This window comes from Leuresthes tenuis, unplaced genomic scaffold (assembly GCF_036924035.1).
Source record: "Leuresthes tenuis unplaced genomic scaffold, fLeuTen1.0.hap1 SCAF_1, whole genome shotgun sequence".
Lineage (NCBI taxonomy): Eukaryota > Metazoa > Chordata > Actinopteri > Atheriniformes > Atherinopsidae > Leuresthes > Leuresthes tenuis.
Window position 1 is genome coordinate 7,136,114 of NW_027325355.1, and position 18,996 is coordinate 7,155,109.

Below are 18,996 nucleotides of genomic sequence, written 5' to 3' on the forward strand. Positions count from 1 at the left end.
GAACGTGATAACCGCTACACTACGGAAACTGTTGCCGTGCCTACTGTTGAGAATTCCAACAGACAAATAATAGATAGATTTATCCATTATCATTTTTTAGTTGATGTTAATCATCAAAAAGTCCATTTTAATCATTCTTTTGGAAAGTAGTGTTTCTACCATGTTTGAGAGAAAATGGCCTGGGTGTGCAGGCTTTTGAGTAGTCAAACCCCAGCTGGTTGAGGCGGGTGGCCACCCTTCCTGAGTCTGGTCCTGCCAGAGGTTTCTTCCTGTTAAAAGGGAGTCGTTCCTTTCCACAGTCGCTCAGGCTCGCTCAGGACGGGAGATTGGACTGAAGACAAGTTTAGAGAGAGAGAGAGAAAGAGAAAAACAATAACAATAAAAAAGATCTGTCAGTCTATCAGACCATTCCACAGCTGTACTTTCTTACCGCCCGTAACCAAGCGAGAGGAAGAATGCGCGCTAATTACTGCACCCGTCCCGCTCATAGACGTCACTTTTTTCTTGACGCATTTGGCGCGACCCAGATTCCAACGACACTGGAGCGGGACTGCGGAGCGGGGGTCTGACTCTGAGGTAAGTGCAACTTCTTTTTTGGGCAATAGTCCCATGCAGAGAGTAAGCCATCAAGTTGGATAATGGAGCAGTGGGCTATGTTGTTGATCTCATCAAACCGAGTCGAACTTTCTGCCCTCCATGGTGCTGATTTCCTGCTATTTCTCCCCATTTATCTCATCCCTCTACCCAGTGCTGTCAGCTCCTTTTGATCCAGACCCACTGACTGATTTCCTAACTTATGACATGAGGTTACCGTGGCTTGTGTGTCACCAACTCAGCAGTTTTCGAGAGTTTCCGAGCTGGGAATTAAAACACAGGGACTGTACCGTATTTTCACGACCATAAGGCGCACATAAAAGTTTTAGATTTTCTTCAAAATGTGCAGCGCGCCTTATAGTGCAGTGCGCCCTGTCAGACAGTGTCTCACTCCTGCGCAGGAGTGTTGTTGTAAGGCGGACATAGTAGAGAACACCATGAGAACGTTAAAGGGTGAAGTGGGAGCGTTGATTGTACCGGTATATAAAAGTACAGGGGTGTGTGTTTAAACTGAAGGCCATCAACTACGCGGAGGAACATGGGAATCGAGCAGCCGCGAGAGAATTTAAGATCAACGGATCGATGGTTCGCAAGTGGAGGAAGCTGGAAAACGAGCTCCGACAGGTGAAGAAGACGCAGCTGAGTTTCCGTGGAAATAAGGAGAGGTGGCCCAAGTTGGAGGAAAGACTCGAGCAGTGGATCATCGAGCAAAGAACGAGTGGGAGAAGCGTTTCGACGGTCACCATTCGACTTAAAGCGGCAACGCTAGCAGAAGAAATGTAAATCGAACATTTCCAAGGAGGTCCGTCTTGGTGCTTTCGTTTCATGAAACGGTGCCATTTTTCCATCCGGACCAGGACTACAGTAGCGCAGAAACTTCCAGCGGATTATAATGAAAAGCTGGCCAGCTTCCGCTCCTACTGCTTTAAACATATCACCGATAAACACATCCAGCCCAGCCACATCACTAATATGGATGATGGATATGGACTTTCGACATCACGGTGAGTCACACTGTGGAGAAGACTGGGACCAGCGCGGTAGCGATACGCACAACGGGGTACGAGAAGTCTTCTTTTACTGTTGTGCTAGGCTGCCATGCTAATGGACAGAAACTGCCGCCTATAGTGATTTTTAAGAGAAAGACTTTGCCTAAAGAGAAGTTTCCAGCTGGAGTTATCAGTAAGGCAAATGAAAAGGGCTGGATGGATGAGGAAATGATGAAAGAGTGGCTGCGGGAGGTGTATGTAAGAAGACCAGGTGGTTTTTTCCACGCATCGCCATCGCTGTTGATCTGTGACTCTATGCGTGCCCATCTCACAGCCGATGTGAAAACACAAGTTAAGCAAACAAACTCTGAGCTTGCTATCATTCCGGGAGGCCTGACAAAGGAACTCCAACCGCTGGACATCGGTGTGAATCGGCCGTTCAAAGTGAGACTGCGAGCGGCGTGGGAGCAATGGATGACTGATGGAGACCATAGTTTCACTAAGGGTGGAAGGCAACGCCGGGCAAGTTACGCCACAGCTTGTGAGTGGATTGTAGATGCTTGGGCTAACGTGTCTGCTAGCACTGTTGTTCGAGCTTTCGCAAAAGCCGGCATCATTTCCGAGGAGCCACACGGCTTTTACAGTGAAGACAGTGAACCTGGCATGTTTGATGGAGATTTAGCACAGCTGTTCAATGCAGAAACAGAAGATGAAGACTTCGATGGGTTTGAGTTATGACGCACACTTGCTTGTTCAACCGTGTTTTAAATAAAGCACAAACAAACTCAGTTTTGCTCCCGATCTATTTTTAAATACAAAAACTTGTATGCTTGTGTGGATTGTATATAAAACTCACGCCCTATAATTAGGTGCGCCTTATGTGTGTTAAAAACACAGTAACGGCACACATAACTGAGACTGCGCCTTTTAGTACGGTGCGCCGTATGGTCGTGAAAAAACGGTATATTTCTACGGGCTCCACCCACGCTGTGGAATGGCTTCTCCACGGCCTGCGGCGTCGGTCGCTTTCCACCGGGTGCACCGGCTTTTTAATGTATATTCTCCCCTCCTGATTTAAATAAACACTTTTTTGATGTAACTCCAACTTTAAATAACTTAATTATTCAATTCAAGATCAAGGCAAAACTTGTGCAATATAAATAATCAACATCTCTCTAAAATATTTTTTCTAGGACAAGAACCAATCTGAAGTTGTGACTCTCCTGGCAAGTGAGTGTGATGAATGGGGACAAATCTACCCCCTGCTGAGCCACTTGGCAGCAGTTGCGCTGGTCAACCCAGTTTCCAGGGTAAACTGTGAGAGAGACTTCTCCACAATGAATCGAGTAAGGCAAAATGCCATGACCAGAGTTTCTGAGTGGTGTGCCTAATATTTAATCCATTTACAGGGAACTGGATACATAACCAGACTAGGGTACAAAATGTGTGTTCCAAAGGCACCTCCTGCTTTCATTCCTTTTGATTAATTGCAGTTATCTTCATTTTTAGGTGAAATCAGACCTCCCTAATAAACTTCAGCAACTGAGTTAGTTTTTGGTATTGTTTTATTCTGAATTAAATTTAAAATACTTCTGATATGCCTTTGTAAGTTCTTATTTATCAACGTATGTTCATATACAGCAATTTATATCCATGGTCTCAAAATGCACTTAAGTGTGATCCATCAGGCTTAAAAACGTACACACACATTAAAACCCCCGAGGGTCAGAGACTCTCCCACCACAGTCTCCTAAAATCCTGGGAAACACTTGATCAAACAACTGCAGAGTAGTGCAATCAAACAACACTGACTCAGTGGCGCAATAAGAGGCTGAAGAGGCAGGACAGTAGCATTCTGCTGCAAGGGGTCAACCTGCCTGACTCCCCAGAGTACAGCTGGACAGGCAGTGGATAAGCAGAAGTCAGCAGCTCAGAGGCAGGTGTTCAGTCAGCCACCACCTCCAGCTCCTGTACTTTTAAGCCCCTTCATTGTGCCAGTTGTGTTTGTCATCCCAACTGGAAACAAACAGATTGTGCCGTCTGGTCCCCTGCCCTCACCTCCGCCAACCCAGAGAGCGTAAGTGCACCCGCACAGTGGAAAAAAACTAATGCCGTCAGTGCCACCTGCCGCGCATAAAAGAAAATGGCCATGGGCAGTATTATGGGAATATATACTGTCCCAAAAATAACAGAATGTCTCTGGAAGAATGGATGCAGGAGATGAGGAGAAAGAGGGAAGAAAAAAAGTGTTTCAGATCATTCTTTACATGTTAATATGCATGTAAATAGTTTTAAAAGAAAAAAAGTCTTAATTTATTGTTCTAATTAGTTTCTTTTGTTAATTTATTGTATTTATTTTGTTTTGTTTATCTTTTTATTAATTTTATATTGTTTCTTGTTCTAAATGACTTAATAAAGAAAGAAATTAATAACTTTAAACATTTTCTGTTTATTTATTGTATGTATTTTATTTTGGTATTTATCATTTATTTATTCATTCTATTTTATTGTTATTATTGTACTCTTGTTGCTCTTGTTGTAATGTTTCCTAAATTTAATTATTTTCTATATTTGTTCATTTATTGCTTTTACTTTATTTGTTATTTATCTTTATTTTTTCTATTTCTAATTTAATTTATTCCTGTTTTTATTGCTTCAGGTTTAATTTCACACGTGTTTCACAGTGTTTGTGTGTGTGTGAAATTAGTTATAAATTTGTTACATTTCAGTGAGTGTCTTCAGTTTTTTCAACTCATTCATAGAAGACGACTACAATGTTGCAGTACTCAATTCAGAAATGTAAAAATTACTATAAAAGTACATTTAGTTACATTTGATAACACTTGGTAAAAGTTTGTCTCATGTCCAATGGTGGACTCGAACCGGCGACCTTTGGATCGAGAGCCTCCTGCACTATTCTATAGCAGAGTGTCATGTTAGGTTAGATTTCTCAAATGAATACACTAGACTGTGTGCTTTTACTTGAAATGGACAGCAGAAACACAAATAACTACAAGTTCCTTCCATTTTTTTCCACTCATTTTCTCAAAATGTCTTCTTTTCCTTCATTTTTCTCCTTCCCCCTTTTCCCTCTTCTTTCGCCTCAAATACAGACTACTGCTCCCCTGCTTCAGCTCAGTCGGCAGAGCATCAGACGTCTAATTTGAGGATCCACAAGTCCTTGTTCAGGTGTATAAATTTAATCTGCCACTTAAACTGTGCTTCCCTCTATGCCTGCACTCCATTTCTACACTGTCACCTCTGACAGAGCCTGGCTAATGGTGTTCCTTCTATGTAGCTTATTGTTAGCTTTGCTGTTAGCTGCATCGTTATATCCTCATTTGTAAGTTGCTTTGGATAAAAGCTAAATGCATAAACATAAAGTCATAAAGCCGGCTGTCGACAGTTGAACACATTTTAAAAACATACGTGAAGAACTAATTCGCACAATAGTCTCATCTTTCAACTCCACTTTCCTCTGGTTCAGCTTGTATATGAACAGTTCTGCAGTTAAAAGCTAAAATCCCAAAGCAGAGTGGAGCTTCTGTGTTACCCGAGGACGGACTGATCTCCGCAGTGAATTCATCTCTTCCCAGGATGCTGTTTCCACTGGAGCTTTTCCCTGCTCCAGTCTCCCCAACAATTAATATCTGTTGTGAACAAAATAAAACAAGTAAAGAATCAAGATTGAACCGATGTAAACTGATGTGAAAAACTGTTCCATGTAACTGTTTTTACCTTAAGCTCTGAGAATTTATATTTTACTTTATACAATTTTATCAGAGGAGAGCGCGAACGCGGTCCCCCACTACCACAAATTAAGCAGTTGACGTTCCCACATTCGGGGAATTCACAAAGGTCAGAACAGCCTCAGTGCAATGGCTGAGCCTCACCTTGGGAGAACCATCTTCTTGATCATGGTATCTACCCTGCCAAGTAAGTATGAGTTATTTAGCTCACTGAGGGGGGACTCACTCACACACATACTGAGCACACTGACGGTGCTAACAGTCTATAAGCTAACTACACCAGAGGTTACAGAGGCTGGGATTCTATCTTTATAATTTTTTTTACAATAAGCTTTTTGAAAGATACATTCACCAGATTAAATGTTGGAGAAGTTCAAATGAAAGGAACTCAACATTTGCCGAAAGCTTGACTGGACTCTTGTGCATAGTTACGGTTGCTAACGTAGGATTGGACAGAAGCCGTTTGTGGGAGGGAAACTTTCGCGCCGATGGGTAGCAGACGAGCGGAGGCAATAACAACATGGATAAATTTGTGACACGGACCACAAAAGTTGTCGAACCAGCGCCAGCAGAGAGACACAAACCAGACGGGCCTCATCAACCAAAAAGCCAACCAAAAAGGAAATATGATGAAGGGTATCTTGCTCTTGGATTCACGGCAACGGCGGTGGGGGCAGAGGAGAGACCCATGTGTGTTCTGTGTCTTAAACCGCTAGCAGCAGACAGCATGAGACCCAACAAATTAAGAAGACACCTAGAGACCACACACCCCAGTCACGTCAATAAGTCCATTGATTTCTTTCAAAGAAAACTGGCAGAATACCGTCAACAGGAGAATCGCATGATAAAAGCTGCATCAGTAAACGGTAAAGCACCGATGGCTTCATATAGAGTTGCATACAGAATTGCACAATGCAAAAAACCACACACAATTGCTGAGCAGCTCATTCTCCCCGCTGCTTTAGACATGGTGTCAGTTATGCTTGACGAGACAAGCGCAGCTAAATTAAAAGCTGTCCCACTGTCAAACGACACAATTGCGAGACGTATAGGGGACATTTCAAGTGATCTTGAGGAACAACTAATAGAAAAATTAAAAGAAAGTCGTTTTGCATTACAAGTGGACGAAGCTACTGACAGCAATAAAGACTGCCTGTTCATCTCGTACGTGCGCTTTGTGAATTGCGAGTCACTGTGCGAGGAGTTGCTCTTTTGCAAATACATAAAAAAATAGAGCCACAGCTGATGAGCTGTTTAAGATCATGGACAGTTACCTCAAAGAACACCATCTTAAATGGGAAAACTGTGTGGGCTTTTGCTCTGATGGCGCACAGACAATGGCAGGGTCAAGAAACGGGCTGCAGGCGCTAATAAAGAGGGTTGCGCCAGATGCGCACTGGACGCACTGTGTTATTCACAGGGAAGCGCTCGCGTCAAGACAGCTCAGCCCTGAACTAAATGAGGTTTTGACAGAAGTTGTGAGCGTGGTGAATTTTATCAAAATCCGACCCCTGAAAGCGCGACTGTTCTCCGCACTTTGTGAGGAAATGGGAGCTGATCACACATCTGTGCTGTTTCACAGTGAAGCAAGGTGGCTCTCCCGGGGTAAAGTGCTGTCGCGTGTCTTTGAGCTCAGGGCAGAGATTCGGATGTTCTTGGAGGAGGAGCACATGTATGAGGCTGTAAGCAAGTTCTGTGATGAACAATTTCTGCTTAAACTGGCCTACCTCAGCGATGTGTTTGGCAAGCTGAATGAATTAAATCTTCAGCTTCAAGGCAAAGACAAGCACCTACCTCACCTGGCAGACAAGGTCACAGCATTCTCCCGAAAGCTCGAGGTATGGGGCAGGCGCCTCGATCAGCCAAACATAGATGTCTTTGAGAACCTGAGTGAAGTTGCTGAAACCACTGATTCTGGAGCCACCACAGTGATCCCATGTATTAAGCAGCACATCTCTTCCCTGAGAGGATTGTTTCAAAATACTTCCCAAACAACAGTGCTCAGTATGCCTGGGTTATGGATCCATTCAATGCAGCAGGTTGGTATTTTGACATTTTATTTATGATGTTTGCTACCAACTAACTGGAATGGATTGTTGGCAAACAGATTTGTTTATTATGCAATGACAAGTAAGCTCATTTATTTATATTCTGCCTGCAGCACCTGCTGATTTTAGCTCTGCTGAGGAGGACCAGTTTATTGAGATGACATCTGACTCCACCCTGAGACTGAGGTTTAAGGCTCAGACTGAGTGAATTCTGGTTTGGAGTGGAGAGGGAGTATCCACTCATCGGGCAGAGAGCTGCGTGCATTCTGCTTCCCTTTGCAACATATCTCTGTGAGATGGGCTTTTCAGCTGTTGCTTCACTGAAGACAAAATACAGATCTCAGCTGAACATTGAGCATGACTTGAGAGTGGCGGTATCAAGCCTGCAACCCCGCTTTGAAAAGATGTGCAATGCAAAACAGGCTCACTGCAGCCACTAATGCAGGGATAACAATCATATGTTCACCTGTTCACCAAATGTATTTCTCTTCTTTTTTTTAACAGATTGCAAAGTGGCACTTTTATTTTCTCTATTTTTTAACTTGTTGCAACTTATGACACAGCTGCACTTTTTTTCTTTATTTTTGAACTTGCGGTTATTTGATGTTGTTAGAATTTAGATACAACAGGATGTTACTTGATGTTACTTTAATAAATTGAAACATTTTAAGCTTGTAGCTTTGCTGTGTTCACTTGCTCACCTGTCTTGTCAATCTTGCCTTGATGTTATTGAGTTAGAATTTAGATACAGCATGATGTTACTTGAAAATGTTAAGCTTGGCGTATTTCACTGGCATTGTGTTGGGACGATGGGGCCAGGTGGGGCTTGAAAAGTCCCGCTTGTCCAAAGTGGGGAATGAACGAAAAAGTTTGAGAACCACTGGGCTAACTGAAGGAAATCCCTTATTTCATCCATCTGTCCCCCTGCAGCCACCAACGGTCCAACATGGAGTTCAAGTGAACCAAATCTCACTTAAACAGCATCCGGAAACTGTTTAATACACACCTGACATCCAGAAAAAAGAATAAAAACACACAGATCACAGGTTCTTTTCTGCTAACAGAGTTAGCGCTTCCTCTTTCTTTGTTTGTTTGTGGCGCCATGAAACTGACTCAGTATGGAGCGTGATAATGTTCACACTGCCACCTATTGTTCTGGAGTGGGAACTGCACTGGGTGACTTATGGGATTTTTGGTTTTATTTGCTGAAAAGTACACGACACACTTAAGAACCACTACAAGGTGTTCCTAATAACCTTTAAAGTGAATGTTTATCTTCATATATGTAAAGAATCAATAAATAAGTCATTTATCTGTTTGTCAGGCTGGAATTCAAAGTAAACAAGAAACTCGTGCTACAAATAAATAAATAAATCAGCTCAGTCCATTTCTAGTGGAGAACAGAAATACCTGCAGGATTCAACCGTGTAACAAACATCTGAGCCATAACAGTTATAACTCTGCACAGAAATCACAGCTAAGTGCTGCACCTTCTAAACTGTTTACTGCCTGTATGTTTATATATTCAGCATGGAGAGAGACTGCAGGGACATAAAGGGACGTTACAAAGTCAGAATCTAATTTTTAATGGGCTGCACTGCTGTCTGACTCCGGAAACATGAAATTATGGGATTTGACTGCTACATCTATGTGTACAGTTATATTTATCTTTACATTACACATCATTACATAATAACCTGCTTCTGATTTTTTTGTCTCACTCACATTTGTGTCCTTGTCAGCTGCTCCTTGTTCTCTTGGTTACTCACTGGAGAAGCTGCAGTAAAGTCAGCTGTAACATCTGCCGGTAAAAGAGCAGGAAAAGAAGATGTTCAAAAAATCATGTTGGTATTGTGAATAGGTTGCCTAATATATTTGGGAAACACAGGTATATGTGAGCAGGAAAAGTAACAGAAAAGCAAACAGATGTAAGGTGGGCTGGCACACAGCTGGATACAACATCATGACATCACTAATATTCTAAATGCTAATCACAGACTTTACTAAAAGCTTCAGCACTTTTCCATTGGGAACAGTTATAATGAACAGTTGACAAACTTAGCTTCCAAATATCAACCAAATGGCAGTTTGCCGGTTTGTAGAGTAAACTTTGTTGTTTGTTAACACTGGTAACCTCTTTCACCCACAACTACGTTACCAGCCAGCTAATAGGAGGCTCAAACAGACTTGATGCCGAGTGAAAGCTGGGGCTTAAAACCATGTTTTACTTATAATCTGTGAACAGATTAGACATGAAAATGATCAAGTGAAAGTCACTGAGCTGTTTGTTAGGTTGTAAAACAACTTATAGAGCTCTATCGGCCCCTGGTGGAGAACAGAGGTAACTGCAGGATTCAACCAATAGACAATGAGCCATAAAACAGGGTCCTAAAATAAACACTAAATACACAATGTTGTGATTAAGTCATAGCTAAGTGTAGCTAAAGTATTTACAAATCATTAACTGAAGGGTACTCAATTCTAGTTCAGACAAATATATATTTTTTATATTATGTCTATAAAAAGTGAAATTGCCCCTTCTCTCAACAACCGAGCTGGATGTGAAATTCAGCGTAGTACAATATTTAATAATTTAGTAAAAATAAAAGATAACAGACGTAACGTCACCACTCACGACAACTGTTACATAAATTAAGACATGCGCAGTTAGCCAATAAAGTCAGAAAGAGTTTAACGTTAGCATGCTAGCTTGCTAACTGGGCGATATACAATCGTCCTGCTGCATTAAACACAAAAAATATATCTTGGCAATTGTTATGCGAGTTGTACGATTGATAGTATTTCTAGATACTGAGAACATGGATTCAAGTAGTAAAAAAATAACTCACGAAATGAGTTTTCCATGCCAGTTGTTAATTATTTGTTCCCCTGTCAAACCACAGCAAGCTAATAGCAATTAAAACTGCGTTTGACCGCGCATGCTCAATTTTCTTAACCTTTGACCCAATATTTAGTCAAAGGAAAAACATACAGTTTTAAACTTTTGACAAGTTCACATTGCCTGTAGTCGTTGGTATTTATTAAAACTAGCTTATGATATTTCAGAGTTTAATTTGAAGAAAAAAATTACATGGTAACTTAATTAGCTTATTATGTCCACCTGCTGACCGAAGGGTTAATTAGGGTTTTATCTTAAACAAATCTTAGGTATCAGGTTCTGCGACACATAACAGTATTTTGTCTATGACAAGAAATAAATTGAAATTTAGAAAAGTCAACAAGTTAACTGAAAATACAATAAATAATATCCCCTTATTCTAATCATATAAATCTAAAGAAAGTAGGATGTTGTGTGCAACATCGATAAAAGCAATACATTCTCTTTTCCCTCAGACACTTAAAACCCATATTAAATTAAAATAATACAAGAACAAAATATGTGTCTGGTTAAGGGTCCAACAGGTCAGTTCTGGATAATTTGTTTGACTGATTTCAAGAGGATATATAGATGAAAATGTTTGTGTCTGCATTACAAATATCAGGTATGAACTAAACAATCGTGGCTACAAGTATTCATGACAACAAAATTGAAAAATGAATAGAAAACAAAAAATAAATAAATCCAGGCATTATCAAGAAAGTATTTACCTCTTCTTTTGGCAGATGAATTTCACTTGAAAAAAGGAGGTGGAGAGTTTGTGATCCTAAGTAAAATACCACAAAACAAGTCCAGTTTTAAATAAAACTGATTTTAATCAAGATAACGTCATGACACCATGTGCATTTTTAACACATTAACCAATCGCCAAACATCATTCTTTGATAGATATCACAAAAAAAATCAAAATAAACTATAGAAATCACCTTAAATACACCAATTACAGAGTGTTGATCACATTCATTGAAACTACAACAGGTTAAAGGCATTTATCATTAATAGTTCTGCTTTATATTAGGGCATCTTTTCACTTATATTTCACTATTTGGACAATCTGTAATGAATGAACACCTAAAACAGAACACAAGACATTATAAAGATAAATCAACGTTGGTGGGCATTGTTTGCTTCATTTAAGTGGCAATAAAACAAAGCACTTCAAATCAGAAAATCAGTGTCAAAAATATATTTTGGAAAGACCTCAAGACATACATGTTTGAGGAAGCTGCGTAAACTGTGATAATGTCACAAGTTCAGTCGCAGCAGTGGTACTTAAAGCTTTTGTTCCACAAAAGGAGCAGTATTCTTTTGTATTTTAGCTTTAGACTGACAACTTTTTTTGCTCAGTTTTCCTCTGAGCCACAAAGATGGTCAGCTTTCACTGTGTCCAATAACTGTAGCTTCTAAAGTGGATTTCATAGCACTGCTGCATGTCTGACAGTTATCACATAATTTGGGTGGAAAAACAAACAAATCACAACCCTCTGAATCTGCTTTCAGTCCGACTTGAACAGTCTCTCACAGTTTCAGACACAAAATGTGTCTTTTAGTTTGAATCTCAGCTGAAATCTACAACAACTGCAGAGTGACTCATATCATTTCACCACCTGGTGTGATAAACTTACAAAAACACCTCAAGACTGGGATCTTTTGGGGAGAAAAGGGGATTCTCTTCATGCTAACAGAGCTGGTAATAAATCATTTATGGATCCTACAGAGTGAAACAAAAATAAATGTGATTTCTGACCCTTGACATTTTGTCCTTTTATGAGAAAAATATTCCAGATTTTAATCCCATGGAGGTAGCCGATGAAGTAAAGATTGATGTGCATAAAAACATTAAAAACCTCTCTTGTAAGTTCTCGGTTCAAGTTTTATTTTGCTTCAGCTGCATGTTTTTCTTTATTGAATCTTTAAGCACTCATAGATCAATTTGATCCCAGCAGAAGTGTCGCAGGTTTACTTGGTTGCTGTAGTTTACTGAAGCAGGACTCTAAGCAGGGCCCTCCGCTAACATCCTCCTCTCCTTCAGAACCAGGGACAGGGTTGGGTTTGGGAGGTGACATCGCTCTGTACTTTAAAGAGCAGGCTTGAATAAATCAAACTTCATTTGGTGTATGATCTACTTTTCAGAGGATTTGTAAATGACTAAATAAATAACACCACTGGCTAAACCTTCAATTTAACCTGAACTAAGCAGAAGTTTGACTGGTTTTGATGCGGTCAGGATCACACTCATTGGACACAAACCAGATCTTTTTACTTACTTTACTTATTCATTTGCTGTTCTTAGTAACACAGGAGACAGGATGGTGAATGAAGAATTGCAGCAAACATTCTTCACAGAGCTTGTGTGGACGGGGGAAGATGATATTTACTGTTGAGGTTAATGGAGACGGCTCTGAGTTCGATGTCATGGAAACATTCCTTCAAACACCCGACTGATTCATTATGAAACTGCTGCCTGTGCAACAGTCAGAGCAAAGGGTTCAGTGGAATAGCTCAGACTGTTTGGTGAATGTTTTAAACGTCAGATGTTCTGGGATCAAAACCTATGACTCAGTGAAGTTTCAGCTCCAACACTAAAAGTACAAATTAAAAAGCACTCCGAAAACATCTTCAAGTGGGAAGGTGGCTTGGTGAGTTTCACAGAGACCATAACTTGCCAGTGGTGCAACAGCTGGTTCAAATTCTGCCTGTTATCCTCAGGATAACTTTACATTGAATGGAACAAAAAGATTTCAATACCGAAGTGGAATGAATGAATAAATGTCCCACAAACTATGCATCCTTCCATTTGTTTTACATGGTTTCAGGGGGACTGGAGCCTACAGTGGGGAGAATGCAAATTCAGTGCGATTTTCTGTATTTTATTTTTAGATTCCGTCACTCACACTTGAAGAGCACCTATTATAAAAATTACAGATTTTTACATGCATTGCAAGTGTGAAAACCAGCTAAATCGGCAGCGTATCAAATACTTGTTCTCCCCACTGTATCTGTCACAGAAACTCGTCAACATTTGAATCCAATAACAAGTCTGAAACTAAATGAAAAACGGCAGACCCAAATGAACGTTGACATGATATAAGCTGTGTCAAATCCAAAAGCAGTCCCTGTTTCACTTTTTGGAATTTCTTCTTTCTCAGGACAAAGATAAATGTGAGGATCAAAGCCAACAATAACCTGGGACATCTCAGCAGATCCAGGATCAGCAACATGGAGACTGAGAGCCAAAATCAATCAGAGGACAACATAACAAACTGTTTAACAATGACAATGACGTAGAAGATATACAAAAAAATGCATGTGTATATATGACTCTACTGTGAATTTACACCCCCTTTTCTATTATAAACAGTAAGGAAATGTTAAAAAATATGAAGTTATACTATGACAAAAAGAAAGTACCATGAGATGCTGCAGGGTCAAGAGACACTGTGCTGAGAGTCCTCTTATCTATCTTACTTCAACTTTTGTCTAATCCTTGTTTGACTGAATGTCGCATAACCTTGTGTGGCCAGTGATCTCGTTGGATGGATGGATGACTTTATTGATCCCTTTGGGAGGTTGCCTCTGGGAAATTGAAATTGAAATCTCACTCAGACTCAGCACTGTTATATACTGCGTTATATACAGAAATGTACAGAATAAACGAACTGGAAACTAAATAACGATAGTATCATTGTTTTTTTTTTTAACTCAGACAACTCTGTGTCAGCTTCTTGATATGTCATGCAGACTCCTTGCTGTGAGAATAAATGTTTGGTATTAATTGTCTCCAGCGACTCTGAGCCTCATTTTGAGAGAATTTTCTTGACACCAACACAAGAGACATTTGACATAGTTTCACAGCTTGAAGTTGAGCCTTGTGCCCTTTTAGTGTTGGAACTTTCAGCTTTAGTCATGATAATCAAACAGCTGTCTGGAAAGTACAGGGAACAACTCCAAACCTTTTTCAGACTGCGTTAAAAATTCTTTGGGAAAGATTAGCACAAAGATTAGAACCAAACACAATTTTTTTTAAATATCTCTGTAGCAAGAACATGAAAAGCATGAGAAATGTTGACATCTGACCTTTAATAAAATGTAGAACAATGAAATACAAACAAGTGTAAAGCTAGACTTTACATCAAACTGAAATGATATCTTGCTTCTAAAGATGTTGTATGTTTACAAACATACCCACAGCTGGTGCACAGCTACTTTGTGAATTTTAACTTTATACAAAACATACATGTTCAGTATAATAGAATAAAACATGTATCTACTTTCAAACAGATTGCATATTTAATTCAATTCAGTTTTATTCATATAGTGCTGAATTAAAACAATGTCACCTCAAGGCACATATTGTTCTGTCTATTAACTCACAACTGATGCCATATTTATCTTGAACGGTGGGAGATCTGTCCACAGTTAAAACAATCCCAACAAATTATAAAGCCCTTTCAATGATTCTTCAAACATGTGCTACCCACAAAACATTCAGAACAAAAGTCCTGACAAGAGAAGGTGGTAATCCACAAAGAAGATTTTTAATGTAAACAAGGGAAATTCTTCTGATTGGTAGTTCCTGTTGCTGCTCCCAGGTGAATGTTTTCTTATCTGCCGTAAAATATATTGTTGATTTAAACCAATAATTTATCCGCAGTGTGAGTACGTTGGTGTGTCTTTAGACTAGATAATCGAGCAAAAGCTGCTCCACACTGACCACAGCTGTATGGTTTCTCTCCTGTGTGAATACGTTGATGTATCTTTAGAGTAGATGATTGAGTGAAAGCTGCTCCACACTGACCACAGCTATAAGTTTTCTCTCCTGTGTGAATACGTTGGTGTCTTTAGACTAAACAATGCAGTGAAAGCTGTCCCACACTGACCACTGCTGTAAGGTTTCTCTCCTGTGTGAATACGTTGATGTGTCTTTAGACTGGATGATTGAGTGAAAGCTGCTCCACACTGACCACAGCTGTATGGTTTCTCTCCTGTGTGAACACGTTGGTGTTGCTTAAGATTGGAAGATGTAGTGAAAGCTGCTCCACACTGACCACAGCTGTATGCTTTATCTCCTGTGTGAATACATTGATGTGTCTTTAGACTAGATGATTGAGAGAAAGCTGCTCCACACTGACCACAGCTGTATGGTTTCTCTCCTGTGTGAACACGTTGGTGTTGCTTAAGATTGAAAGATGTAGTGAAAGTTGCTCCACACTGACTACAGCTGTATGGTTTCTCTCCTGTGTGAATATGTTGGTGTTTCTTTAGACTAGATGATTGAGTGAATGCTGCTCCACACTGATCACAGCTGTATGGTTTCTCTCCTGTGTGAATACGTTGGTGTTGCTTAAGATTGGAAGATGTAGTGAAAGCTGCTCCACACTGACCACAGCTAAATGGTTTCTCTCCTGTGTGAATACGTTGGTGTTTCTTAAGATCGGAAGATGTAGTGAAAGCTGCTCCACACAGACCACAGCTGTATGCTTTCTCTCCTGTGTGAATACGTTGATGCGTCTTTAGACTAGATGATTGAGTGAAAGCTGCTCCACACTGACAACAGCTATATGGTTTCTTTCCAGTGTGAAGCCTCTGATGATACCTCAGATGTGATGATCTTTTGAAAACTTTCCCACAGTGTTTACAGAAGTGACATCTGGATCCCTCGTGGGCTATATGTTTCTGCAATGACAGAGAAGAATAAAGACTTAGATCCTTTTGAAGTTCACACAAAAGATTTCTCTAAGCTAACCAACTAATTCTAACTGGACGTGTATAGACCGAGCCACAGGTCTCAATATCTCAGATCAAACATGAATGCTGAGAGTGTGTTTATAAGTGCCCTCAGCTGTCAGCACTGTGCTCTGATGTGTTCTGCACACGATCAGGTTTTTAAAAAGTAAACTTGCTTTTTGCTTTTTCACTAATTATTTTTTGTCATGATGAAATTCTGAAAAGGAACTTGTGCTAAAATATTTCTAAATGATAGAATGAAGCACAGTCTTGTCCAAGTTGTTCAGTTAAAAACCATGTAGAGGTTGGACTGAAAAAGGTTGATGACGAGTGGTTTAAATGAATAAAAGTAACAGTGGTGGTAATACATGACATTCTTGACACTAACCATTTGTTCCAACTTACAACCCAGAGGTCTGCAGCCACTGAGCTCAACAATTATCAGGGAAACACAGTTTTAGCTTAACCTTCGTTTCTCTCTAAAACAACTCTTTATCCTGAGGTAGAGAGATCTACAAACCTGTCATCTAACCATTAAAGACCCAGAAGTATTACCACCACCAGGTTTAATTCATGTAATCCAGAGACTTTAAACACAAATAATGAAGATTAGCTCCTGAACCTCTCAAATCTGAAGACTGTCCCACAACAACAATCTGGCTACTGAGTTTCTTCCAGCAGATCAATCAGCCTGCAGCACATTTTCAGTCTAAGCAAAATCTGTACCAGAGAGAGGAGATGAAACCAAGAAACACTTTTTCCACACTTGAAATAAAAGCAGAACAAGCGGATGATACAAGGAGCCTTGACACTCGTCCTCGTGTCTTTAATGTCCTCCACACTGACCTGAAGCCCGGTGGAACCAGACGATGAGCTGGTTCTGTTCTTGGTGGAGGGGTTTGGATCCTGGTTCTGCCGCTCCATTCTGGTCCTGGTCCTCAGACTGATGGACTCTGTCTGAAACTGTCAGTACATACAATAAGATCCAGCTGTGGCGTGCAACACGTTAAATCACACCCACTTTTCTTCTTCTCTTGATAACCTTTCTGGACAGGTTTTAACCATCTAGTCACATTTCATTAAACTTATTACCGTGGTTTTTATTTAAACCCCTGAAAAATTTTAAATGGTTCTTTAAAGACCCACTAAGGTCACAGTTCAAAATATTTGGAGCTTTTTGATCAAATTCAGAAAAAAATTTCATAATATACTCTGTAGAACGAATCTCACTGTGTGCAATATCCCATGAATCTCATCTGAGTCCGTGTAACATGATCAACTTAAATCATTTTACTACATTAAGACAAAGATATTGTTTGAGGAAAGGGTCCCAATATCATCCCAAAGCCTGAAGTTCAGATTTTCTCTGTTTCTAAATTTGTTCTCATTTCCAGAAGCTGTCATGGATCCAGAAAAGTAACAGAGTAATCTCAGATTTGACACAGGTTACACTATGAAGCCCACGGTTCAGCACTCAGGGAGCTTCAGTCTGGACTGAGGCTTGAAACTGAGAAGATGTGATGGTTCAGTGGGGAATGATCTAGTTCTGTGTGGCAAACAACACGTCAGCAGGAGCTGTCTGACTGATCTGAGACACTCTGAAGAACAACATGAAGTGGACCATTCTGAGGCCGTCATTTAAATATAATGGAGTGTTTTTCTGGCATCAGAAGTGCTCGTCCAGTGATTCATTCCTGAAAACTGCTTTAGTGAAACCTAAAATTTGAGATGAAGGAAACTCTCAGACCCTTAAAACAACCAGGTTATTTGGTTTTTCAGCACAAATAACCTACAGTCTCCTTTATTTGATTATGAAATGATCTTAGCTGGTAAACTTATGTGTCCAGTTAAAGAGTAAAAAGTGATCTTGTGTTGTGGTCAGATCAGACTATCAGCTCCTAAAAGTTGCACAGATCCTCGTAATAAAGATAATTTTAGCTCCATTTTAACTCCAGATGCTGGCAGGTGGACTTTATGAGTAAAGATATGTACAACCTTTTTATCATGCGCTCAGTCCTTTTTGATACGTGGATAAAAGAAAATATTGGATATGTAAAGGAAACTGAATAATGAAGCTTTCATGAGACGCTTCTGAAGAGGACAGTCAGACTGTCTTTTAATGGGCTTCTGAGTGTAAATCTGAGAAATCAGACACTGATACTGAACTGTATATTTCTACTGCTCCTGTGATACTTTCCTGGATCACTGACAAATCTTATAATTATAATGCTATGACTCCTCTTCAAACAACATAAACTCTTAATGTAATTGAAGCATTTATATTGAACACAATTAAATCCCATTTAAAAATATAATCATGAACTATGGCATAGTGTGTACATTAAACACATCATATCACATGTTCTTTCTCCACGTTTTTATCAAATTTCTTAAATGACAAAAGATTTCAGCAAAACTACAGAAAAAAGCTTAGAAAACTGCAGCATTAGTGGTATTTGTGACAAGATGGTCAAAAACTGTCCAACAAGGTGAGAAAATCGGAAGAAAAGGGTCCAGAAGTATGTTTAAAACACAGCTAAAAGGATAAAGCTCCATTTTATTTGTCCATCTGACCGGCTTATTGAAATCTATAGTTGATGTTGTGTTTCTGCTTTCTGCTTTGAGTACAACGGTTTGCGGATTAGCATTAGCATTAGCAGGACATGCTAAATGTGTATAGCAGCCAGGTTATTTGAACTTTTTTACTCTTTAGTACATGTTCTGACTGCCCGTGTCCAGGTGCAGGAATCAAACCAATGATACAAAGCACTTTGAAGACATTTCTGCAAATGTTTGACCGCTACATGTATTCTTTTCTGGACTCACCTGCATGCAGCTTCCTGTAGTGATGTTCTGAAATGTGCTGAGGCTTCGAAGTGTGTGTGGAATAATGGAGGAGACGGTTTACTTCATTTAGGGGAGGAGCCGAATATGATGACGTCCGCAACCTCACTACCCGTCCCAACCACGTGACTGCTTCCATAAATGCT

The 18,996-nt window shown here is 40.0% G+C and overlaps 1 non-coding gene across 1 annotated transcript; it reads right to left on the reverse strand.

Moving 5' to 3' along the window:
- Positions 1 to 5,363: 5,363 nt before the first annotated feature.
- On the reverse strand, positions 5,364 to 5,527 carry LOC140297502 (U1 spliceosomal RNA). Its single transcript, XR_011913231.1, has one exon. It is a non-coding gene; the product is annotated as a U1 spliceosomal RNA (small nuclear RNA).
- Positions 5,528 to 18,996: the final 13,469 nt, after the last annotated feature.